This window comes from Anomalospiza imberbis, chromosome 9, assembly GCF_031753505.1.
Source record: "Anomalospiza imberbis isolate Cuckoo-Finch-1a 21T00152 chromosome 9, ASM3175350v1, whole genome shotgun sequence".
NCBI classification, from domain to species: domain Eukaryota; kingdom Metazoa; phylum Chordata; class Aves; order Passeriformes; family Viduidae; genus Anomalospiza; species Anomalospiza imberbis.
The window spans coordinates 16,527,629-16,538,917 of NC_089689.1; the positions used below are offsets into that span (position 1 = coordinate 16,527,629).

An 11,289-nucleotide genomic window follows, 5' to 3' on the forward strand; every position below is an offset into this window, starting at 1 on the left:
CTTCGTAGCAGGAGTTTCTCGATTCCAGACCGCTGACGTAAGCAGCAGCCAATGCAGCGCTCGCCGGACGGCAGCAGCGCTCGGGCCCCGCTCGACGTGAGCCGCGGGCAGGGCAGGGCGGCCCTGTCAAGTACGTGGTGATGGCAGCGTGACCGAGCTACGAGCTCCGTGAGCCCCCCCGATGTCCGAGACAACAAAATATTTTAAACCTGCCCCTGCCGGCGGCTAACGCAGACGCGGTGCCCCGCACAGCTACACGGACCTCTTCCCGGGAGCACCTCCTGACGAGTAAGCGCCCCGGCGCAGGAATGCTGCCCGCCCGGCCGCCCGGGGAGAGCCTGGCGCTGAGCCCGGTCCGGCAGTCGCAGCCCAGGTGTGCTTTATCCACATCGCCACCTGTGGGTCTCCCGCAGCCCTGCAGCCCCGGCCTGGGCTGGGCACGGAGCCGTCTGCCCGCAATCATTTAGAATTGAAAGGAAAATCGTCTACGTGGGAGAAATGTATTTGGGAAAGCGTAGGATAGCGAAGATACATTTTGCTTATAATTATATAGAAAATAAAATATCGACATTTGAATGGCACCACAGGTATGATTTAAACACGGGAGAAAATTCTGTTTCTATGTTTCTCCATAGACTGGGATACGTTCAGAGTCTGTTTAAAGCAGACTTGGGAGCTCATGGAAAGCTTCCACAGGGAAAGGGGAGAGGACCAGTGTTATGGTAATTTTTTATTTTTTTTTTAGCATAGGTCTGAAATATATCATCTGGATGTAATCTCCATGTACATATTACATTTAAACGTACTCAGCAGTTTTAAATTTGTTATGTAGGATCTGGTACAATTTAAAATATATAAAGCAACAAGGCATGCTACAGATAATCAACAATCACTGATATTTTAGCTCTCTGACAGTTAAGAGCACAAGAACAGAGCAAATGCCAAGCTCAAATAAAATTTACATTGTCTAATTATCTAAGCCTGTAATGGCTGGAAGCTACCAAATTCAGACTCTGGGAGAGCCATTAGGACCTCTCCTTATTGGAAAAGATATTCTACCAAGAAACTCTGCCATAGGCACTAAAATGTTTACTAGTCTTAAAAATGAGAGTGATACAAAAACCAGGAATTACCTTCTCAAGGAGCAGAGTTTTAAATGGCTTAATGATGTCTTCCAAATTGCATTACAATGTTCATATCTTTTTCTGAAATCTGATCATCACTAATTTTTGTGATTAATTTTAACAGAGGAAACCTTAACTGAGAGCATTTTGCAGAGCAATATTTTTCTAATTTTTCTTTTGTGCAGCATCTGCTGTTGCTGTGCTGTCATCTTCGTTATGTTTTTCATTGTCTATGTGCCATAATGTAATTAGTTAGTTCAACATCATCTGTGCTATTAGATGAGATGTTTCTATGGTAAGTTAACATAGTTCTGTGTAATTGGTAGATTTCAGCAGTAGGCATGAATGTATCCATCAACTTTAGGTCGATTTGAGTCCACAAGATTTAAATTCACTTGGCATACGTTATCCTAGAAGACTGTTAATTTTGGCTGAATGGATAAAAAACACAATGCAGAAGAAAATCTGGCTGCTTATATTGCGGTACTGTTGGAGTCAGGGAAGGGAAAGCATAAAATTGCTGGCTCAGTAGTTGCAATCTGAATGTCTGGAAAATGTTACAGCCTGGAATCCAAATAATTCTTAAACCTAGATGTGCCCCTAAGATACCAGGTAGTCCAGAATTCATCAGAGTTATCTCTCCATTCAGGAAAAGAGTCTTGGTTCTCTCCTTAAATACCGCATTCTTATGGGACCTCTAGGTTCTCTCCCTGAATAGTGCATACCTAAGGGACTTTCTTTTCCTTTTCTCATTAGAGAGAAATGTTGAGTCTGCTGCTTTGAGGTCTTCCATGCGGCACTTTGCTAATCCGTGTGTCTTGCAAGCTACACCTTTTGAACAAACAAACTTCTAAAACAAACCTTCTGATCCCAGTCTATCCAGAAAAAGCGATGAAAAATCAACAGCCATTCCTTACTTTAAAGTAAGGCATCCTTTTACTCACATAGGATCTTCTGGTTCAGGCCTCAATCAATTTAAAAATGTGACTGGATTAAGTATTTAAGTTGGATATCCAGTGATATGGCAGTCACATCCTGGCAGAAGCTGGGAAGAATCCTGGATGGCTTCATTTTTAGCATTCTTTTCTGAGCAGTAGGCAGTACTGTTTGCCCAAAAGAGTAAGATAAGTTACATTTAGAAATATGTGTATAGATTTTAACTTGCTTATAAATATATGAGTAACTTTATTTACAGGAACCCAGAACCATGGGAGGTAATTAGTAAGCACAGTTTGCTTAGGTAAGGGCTTGCAAGACCCTTTTATCATCACTGTATCTATAACTTAGGACAGGAGCCAAATAATATAAATGTCAGTAATTACAGATATATATTTATATTAACAATAAAGTCCACTTTTGGAAGAGCTAAGCTGTATTTGTAATGATGTCATATGGCTGAAATTACGTTCACCAATTTGTCCTGAGCACATTCCTGTCAGGAGAAATTGACACACTACCACAAGCCATCAGTAGCAGCAAGTCCTGCAAGTGGGCTCTGTGACTACAGGCAAGATACCAAACTTTGAATTTACATATAATTTTTGTTCAAAATTAGAACTCTTGAAAGGCCTCTTGAACATGTGTATGTAATAACAAGTTCACTACATTAAAAAAAACTGGAAATGCTATGTGAATTTTGAAAGAGGGCTTTACATTCCATAGTCTATAGGCATTTTTTAGGCAAATCAGTTAACATTGATTTGCTACTCTTAAACATATACTGACAACTAATTTTTGTGGTGACATATCTGTAGTGATATTTTGGCTCAAATATGAATATTTTTATCATTCATATGTCTCCATCTTTAACAGGGAAAAAAGTCCTTTGACAAACACCTAATATAAGCTCATATAGAACTTACCTTTTGGAGTAAAAAAAATGTTTACTTCACAAATACTTTTATAGGACTGGCATTAATATGTTACCTCTTTTCACTAGTCACTATAACAAATTGAAGGGTGGGACAGCACAATTTGGTGCTGTTTGTAAGGCCCAAATTATGGGTAAAAGTAGTCACCAAGCTACTTTAAATTTACAGTACAAAAAAGATCAACTGGAAAGGAATTAAAAAAAAAATCTGACTCAATCAGCTGACCAAAATGCACTTACCTAATGCAGAGGTACATGTTTATAACACTATCATTTATGCAATGTGTTGCAATGAAAAATGAAAACTTAACTCTAGCTTGTATTATCTAATTAATTAGCCAAGTAACTTTAAATATGCAGAAAAAATTAGTATATTATCCCTGAGTGAATAAATAGCATGTTTAATATTTTTTCATGGTGTTGTCCACACAAAATACCTTTATAATTGCTTTGAAATTATTTTCAAAGATGTGTGTCCAGTAGCAAATCCTGTGTAATTAGAATATCTGAGTGTATCCAGGAAATTAATTATTTACATGTAGCTCATTGCAGTGGAGAAGTATGTCTGATATCTTTATGAAGTTCTCATGATCTCTGAACAATGCTGTAATGTACAGAAAGGTCCATGACCAATGTTTTCTGCCTATTTTGATCCTATCCACAGAGAAGATGTCTGGCTTGGGCTGCAGGAAGCAGTGCAGGAACATTTGAACAAGCTGTTTCCTCTATAGGTCTTCAGGGGACGTTCTCAACCTAGAACTTCACAAGGTCTTGTGTGATACATCATTAATGGGAAGTCATAGGTTTAGCTAATCCATTTAAATGTTTGTGGTGACTGCTTCTGGTGGAAATTTGACACTGGGCGTTGTTTCAAAAAGCGGAGAGAAAGCAAGGTCCGGGCTGAGCACTGACACACACACATCACAGAGATCCCCTGTTGAAGTTGTCTTTTTAATTTCAGGGCTACCAGCAATGGCATGAGAAAATGGAGGGTTACAAAAATGAAGAGGAAGAGCAGCCTGGTGACTTCTGTCTGGCAGAAATGCCTCTATCGTATTTGATTTGAAATTTACATAGATGCCTGCAGTTATGACACAACTGTCACTTTAAGTTCACTTAACTGGACATGAAACAATAATGACAAACAATCAGAATGACAGTTCTCCTGTTCTGCAGTGAGGTTCTTCGTATCTCAATTCTGCAACATTTCTTCTGTTCACTCCACCAGACAAATGTGTTTCTGTTACTATGATTTCTCTGGCTTGGTGCAGCATTGCTAAAAGGAAGAAGGAGAGTTTCTAAGCTTTCTATTTAGTTTTTCAGCCATACCATTATGAAAGAAAGAGTTTCTTATTAACAGTTTTTAACATTAACTCTTTAATAGCAACCTTCCTGATCTAATCCATTATTTAAAAACATTATATTGCATAAGAATATTACATTATTTTTCATATAAAAATATAGCTTTCTACTCTTAGGTTATTTTTCATAACTGGAGGAACTACTATACTCCATGACCATAACTCTTTTTATCATTCTTCTGTGATTCAGTAGCTTTTCCTGTCTTATAAACAATCTTACAATTAAGAGCTAATGTTAATGGAATAGATTGTTGTCATAGGATAATGGTTTCCTGCTGCTAGATAAATGCTGTGGCAATGCTAGGACATTTATTGAAAGTAATAGTGAAGACAAAGCTAAGAGATTTATTTTTCAAGCAGGTGCCACAGATCCAGTGACACCATTCTGTTAAAATTGTTTTATTTCTATTTCACTAAGAGACTGATGAAGATGGAAGCATTTTGCCTGATGTATGCAAGTGCAGCAAAGTGACAGTGGCTCATTTCACTGTAACTGAATAAGCTGTATTGCACTTGGCTTGGGAAGAGATTTATTGTGTGGCTCATCCAATCCAAAAACAGTTTATCCATTAACTACGGCTTTCAAATAGGTTGTATTTCCATGAACAAGATGGGGCTTGATGCTTTCTTTTATAGAAAGAGTTATACAGGGTTCACAGAAAAGGAGGAAAGTGGGGCCCTTTGGTGCTTGTTCCACCAGTCATTCCAGAAGCTCCCCCCTTTCCTCCGTACCACAGGCATGGCAGGCTGGGGAGAGTGAACCTGTCTATAGTGTGCTCCCCTCCTTCTAAATCAGTGGTTCCTTGTCTCCCTTCTGCATTGGAGGGTGTTGTCTCAGTGTTAGCAATTCAGAAATAGCAGCATTGCTCTTACCAGCACTGCTGTGCAGAGGGTGGACAGGAAAGTTTTTGTGTAGTCTAGTGTTTCCTTTGTCTTTGCATTCACAGGATCTCAAGGTTTTGGAAAATATGCCGTCTTCCTTTTCCATGACTTTCAAAATTACTCACCCCTGAATTCTCCAACAGAGAACTGTGAAAAGCAGAGCTTGTAGAGCTTCATAGGCCCTCCATGTGCTCTTGTGGAATTGTAATAAAACACCTTGATTGCCCCAAATATACAGCTCCTACAAAACTGGAGTCAGTTGTCAGGAAGTACATGGAATCCATTCAATTCAATGAGCTTTCTCTGGGCAGATATGCCCTAATTGCCTGACTTAGGCTTCAACAAATCCTTTGTCTTTTCTTTTGAACTGTGGAGCAGCTATTCCAAGTGGCAGTGCTGTAGCTATGACAGCTTGAGGATATTCCACAAATAATAAAAAACATGATCCCTTCCTACAAACTCTGATCATTCTGAAGCATCTTTAAAGTTGTGTTGTAAAACAGTGTAATGACTTTATATAACCATAAAGTCCCTGCTAGGGTTTCCTTAAGAAACAAACTAATTTTACTTTTAAGGCCCACGGACCTTGACATCAAACCGGCAATTCACTGCTGCAAGGACTTACTACTCTCTGTAGCTGCTGAAAGCACAGTTCTGAATTAACTTCTACGACCAGAGCTTGAAGGCAGTAAACAACTTTAACCTTTTCTTGACCCCAGACACATCTCACAAACAGGAGTTCAGTAAATACAAAAATTTCACTTTAATCCATGTGCAGATATTCTGAGAACTACTTCATTCTTACATTTCTGAGTTTTAAAAAAATGTTTATACCAACAAGTGGGCAAATGTTACAGTACTTGTTCCAAAGGGCCATCAGGTAAGGTTTATAGAGAAAAACGGAAATAGGAGAGACCTGCAATTGTGACAGAATCAACCCTTGCAGCTGTGAGGTCTGTTGGGTCATCTGCAGAGCACACAGTGCAGAGCTCCAGCAAATACATATTCTTCCAACTAAATCTCCATAGCAGCCGATCTGCTCGTGACTTCTGGTATCCATCTCCTATCTGAAGTTTAGGATTCACAGGAATGACCTAGGAGATGGAGAATTTCCACATCTTTAAATCACCGGAGTCATTTACTTAAGTACCTTTAAGGATGTGACTGTACGCATTGTAAAGGCTTATGATTTTATTAAAATATTTGGTGTACCTGTTTAAAATTCCAACTCTGGAGTCGTGGTCTAAATAGAAATCTGCTTTCAACTTTTTTAGTAGGAATTTTGAGTCTTCCTGGTTAGGCAAAACATTAGTTCTTAAAGATCAACCAGAGACAAATGAAAATAATTTGTTTCCCATTTAGTATTTTATTTTTTTTAAATATTCTCCATTTCATCTAATAAATAGTGAGGAGTCATGACTTCTGGATTTTTGGGATTGCTAGTACAGTAATCATATGTCCTATCACCACGTACCGAATCTGCCCAAGAAATCCTCCTCAATTTAAGGAATTATTAAACCTATTTTGATAGGTTTCTCCACCTCACATGGGACTGCACACAATCAATCAGTATTTCATTTCCATACCCCATACTGCTCCCCCAAGAGAGCCAGAATTCCCCATGTCAGTTATCCTATCCTAAGGCAGATCCCCAGCCTCTTGCAGCTCTTTGAACTAAGGAGGCTGGGTATATCCCACCTGGATCTGGCCCAGATGCTTGATTTCTATTGCATGAGGTGATTAATTATGTGGTTTCTTTCTGTTTGTCTGATAGAAGCTGAGGTAAGAGAATGATGGTTGCTTAGTGCACTGTTATTAAAAAGCTGCTTTTGATAGCCCTGAACAGGCTTGAGCTGTGTGCTACAACTAATCATAAAGCTGCTTGCTTGGAAATGTAATGCTTGTTAATAGTACACTGTACTTTTATAAGTAAACGAAATTTTGATTGGCTGGAGTTTAACTATAATCAGTAATTAAGGGTCAGCCATCCAGTAAACTCATTAGTTTACACCAATTACATTTGGTATAGTAACTAATGATTTCAGGGATCAAGCCATTTATTTCTAAGCTTTCAAAGTATAATTATTGTGTAAATCAGATAGAGTGTAAATCTTTTCCATACGTTTTGGTTGGTAATTGAGAAATAAAATGGTTTCCAAATGTATTCTCTGTCCAGTTTTTGTTCTGCAGTAGATCTCTCTGGGGACTCTTTAAAGTATATGGAAAAGGTGATGTCAACAGAAGTGTACGCTGGGCAAACTGAAACAGGATTAATTAATAGACATGAAAGAGAGAAGCCAGCCCCTTGCAAATAATGGTCCAGGTCTCAACTTGGACATTGCACCTTAAAATGATAGTTTACCATCTTAAGCGTGAGTCACACAGATTGACAAGTATTCAAAATAGAAGAGAATTAAAAGTCCTTTATGTTTAATGTATAAAGGCCTTTCCAATATGCAGTCTTTAAGATGGTGTAATCTCTGGAGCATTTTGCTTTGAAGTTTAATATGTAGCTCCTCACATCCACAGAACATTTTCAACACGTTAAACAAATTAGTCTCTGGTTACAGAAGTTTTTAGATATTTACAAGTTGCCGTTTAACTAAATTTAATATGTGCCAGCGAAGTTGCTCATGCACTTGTTCATTTAGAAAAATGCACTTTTGGAATGATTAATAAATAAACCAGCCTTTCCTATGCCTTCAACTTTGGTGTTTATTTGAAAGCAATTTACTTTAAAAAGACATTAATATCCCTAGAATTATTATTAGAGTAATTGCTTTTACTCTTCTTGGAACACACATTTTTTCTCATTTCCCTTCAGCTCAGACAGCTTTTGACTCAGATATAAACTTCCTATTATTATTCCCCACTCCCCACCCCAAAAATGAAGAATAGGAATTATACACTTTTCACTAAGGAATAATTAATTTGTCTCAAGTATTAGAACAGAGAATTGTAGAATGACTTTGAATGGTAGTCTCTAAGGCATAGCATTGTTTGTTCTCTTCAGTCTTTAATGAGCTTTAGTAAATGGCCAGGAAAAATTACCTTCTTTCTGTAATATGAGAGAAGCGAAGAATGAAGGAAGCTATAGAGTCTCGAGGAGAAAGGAGCAGCCACACACACACACACACCCCCTGTACCACATCATTTCTAATGGTTAGTGTTCTTCTTTGGAACTGAGCACTAGAGCTCTAGTTTTCCATTACGGTTAAAACATATAATGTCACTAATATTTCTGTAGGAGAGAAAATTCCTGGATGTCTCCCACACACTGACAGTATCTGGCTTATATTGGGGGACAACTGCCTATAGCTGAGTTCTGGAAGTCATTCTGGCTTTCTCTGTTTTGGCATTGATTTTGTATTTTAAGACTCTTTAGCCTATTTTTATTGTATTTCCACCTTTAAAAGCGATTTGCCTTGTAATGCTCCAGCGTGCTGCCCTGTCTTTTAATAGAGTTCTTTTCCCTCCACCACATATTTGCTGCCACTCCTGTCCAGAATGGTAACTGAGGCAGCACTGGCAGGTGTGTTTCAGCTACAGCTACAAAGCTGCCACCATGGGTAACAGTGCAGGAGCACACTTCCCTCCCCTCTCCAGTCTCCACACGGCCTCACTACCCAGTCCCGTGTCAAATCAGTGGTGCTGAGGCAGCTGCATGCCTGCTCTGGGGTATGAGGGAACTGACCCATGGCAGCCAAGTGAGCTCAGCACAGTTCTAAAAGGATCTTGTTGAGCAGGGTCTTTCTCCAGTCCATCCTGTTGGAGCCGTTCCAGCTCGTATGGAATAATTAAATGGATTAAATTGATTGTTCTGTGTGGTTGCTCTCAAAGCATTTCTGACAGCAAGAAACCTGGGGTTTGCTACTGTCTTCCAGGGAATACCTCCATACTTGCATTTAAGTATTGACTGGGGCAGGCCCTGGCAGACGTGGCTTCCCCAGCCAGGTGAGTGTCTCCACTACAAGACTGAAAAGTCAAGCTCAAGCATTCCCACTCGAAAAAAGGACTCAGGTCACCCTCCTCACAGAAGAGTTGATAATCTCTTGGGTAGGGTGGAAATTCAAGGGGCAAGAGATTCAAGTTCAAACTGCCTCAGGCAGAGCCCAAATAGAAATCTCCCATATCCTGGCTGAACTGCACCAGGAGGCTGAACCACAAAGCTCAGGAGAGTAAGATGGGCACAGGAGCAAGGAGGAGAGACGTGCAAAAGGCGACAGTGCTGTCATTATTATTGTGTGAGAAAAGCCTGGCACAGGTGTGCAGTTCCTAGAAAGCGGCAGAGCAAGCGTGGTAAGTAAGCAGAGCAACACACAGCGTTACAACACCTTAGCCTGATTGTGGCTTTGGATAATGGGAGGTGCTCTCATGGCAGACATCAGATCGCTGACTAGAGCTCAGGGTCACGAGGGATGTGAAGAGAGATGATGAAAGTGGGGAGAGCTGCCTGGACCCATCCCAGACATTCAGGGAAAAGATAAAAGTAAAAAGTGGCTGCCAAAGTAAAAATAATTTCCACCATGGGCTCTCTTCAGTGCAATTGTTGGAGAAGAATAAATGGAGAAAGATGGTTGAAAGATAGATAGGAGACAGTGAGAAAGGGACTAGTAAGTGAGGCAGAAATGTTGGAAAGAAGACAAAGAGGAAGAAACATTAGAGAGCAACAGGAGGATTGGACAAAGAAAATGGAAAAAAAGCATTACTTACCAAGACACTTCACCTCTCATTGCTTCGATCTGCTGGCAATAAAATAATAGCAGTAAGAGAATCACAGAGCATTGCAGTGACTTTGAACTCCATATATATTTAGGAGACACTTACATGTCCTGTTGATTGGAATTGTGTTAAAAAGAGAGCAGGAAAATTTAAGAAAATGTTTTGACAAGTCTAAATCAGGGCTATCAGGAGGAAAAAAAGGAACAGGACTTACATGTTTAATTTTTTTATGTGTAACCAAATATTAAAATCTACACCCAGAATACTAATGCTTCTTAATAGTAGAAAAAAATTGAGCTTTTGTCAGACCAAAAAGAACACATGGTTTAAGGCATACAGCCACTTTCTTCAGTAACAACCCACTGTACCTCCTATAATTTATTTCTCCCAAGATTCATTTGAACATCTGCAGTATCATTATTTGAGTTTGTTATACTATTAGCTTTAAAATTTTATAAGCCATACAGTAGGATAGGTGACAAGTTGAAAAGTTAAGGAGGGTTAATTTAAAAGTTTTGAAGCAAAGCTATTTTTTGAGTTATATAAGTAAAAAAAAAGTATCTGAATCCAAACTTCCATGGTTACATTTAAGTAACTCAGAAACTGCTGAAAGGATTTTCTTCTAACTTCACTCCACACAAATCCCTCTGGGCTAAGACCAAGCATGAGAATTTAACTCAAAAGGTGATTGTTGTCTGAAGGGAGTTTTCTTTTTCCTTTTTTGTTCCCTCCTCTCATTTTGCTTGTTTTATTTTCAATGTTCTGGAAAAAAATAAATATCACTAAAAAAAAAAGTAAGGGTCTGGAGTGTAACTGTTTCATGTCCATTTTATCATTATAGTAAGAAAACTTCTGTGTGTAAAACTACCTTTTCATTAAAAGCAGGCCTCCTGCTTTGCCTTCAGCCCTTCTAGCAGTCCTGGTACCCACCTCTAGTGAGCATTTGATAATGCTGTAACTGCTGGCTGAACAGAGAAGCATCAAGCTGTACTCTCAGCCCCATCTGCAGCTCCTCTGCATGCCTCAGCAGCTCTGAGCAGCTCTGATACTGAGGATTCTCCCTAACAGAAGTCTTCTGAGAGCAGACAATCAGCAGCTCTGCAGCACTCTTCCCCTTGCTCCCCATCCCCAGTTCATGGGAGGTGAAGCATGCTCTGTACCTGCACACTGACCTAAACCACGTCTCCATTTCTCGCTGCTCTAAGATTTGGAAGGCAAGAAAGGCAGCTGGCAATCAGGCTTTTCTCACTCACTGTTAATTTGGGGCACCTGGCACTGTTATTAAGCCTTCCCCTTTACAGTTGCAACCAAGGGACCCACCTCCCAGTTT

The 11,289-nt window shown here is 39.6% G+C and overlaps 1 long non-coding RNA gene across 2 annotated transcripts; it reads right to left on the reverse strand.

Moving 5' to 3' along the window:
• Nucleotides 1–753: 753 nt before the first annotated feature.
• Nucleotides 754–11,283, reverse strand: LOC137479434 (uncharacterized). Of its 2 annotated transcripts, XR_011002248.1 has the most exons (3): nucleotides 9,951–11,283; nucleotides 4,116–4,270; nucleotides 754–3,178 (listed from the first exon to the last, which is right to left on the reverse strand). It is a non-coding gene; the product is annotated as an uncharacterized lncRNA (long non-coding RNA). The 2 variants fall into 2 exon arrangements; XR_011002247.1 differs by lacking the exon at nucleotides 9,951–11,283 and having other exon boundaries at nucleotides 4,116–5,062.
• Between the last annotated feature and the right edge of the window lie 6 nt (nucleotides 11,284–11,289).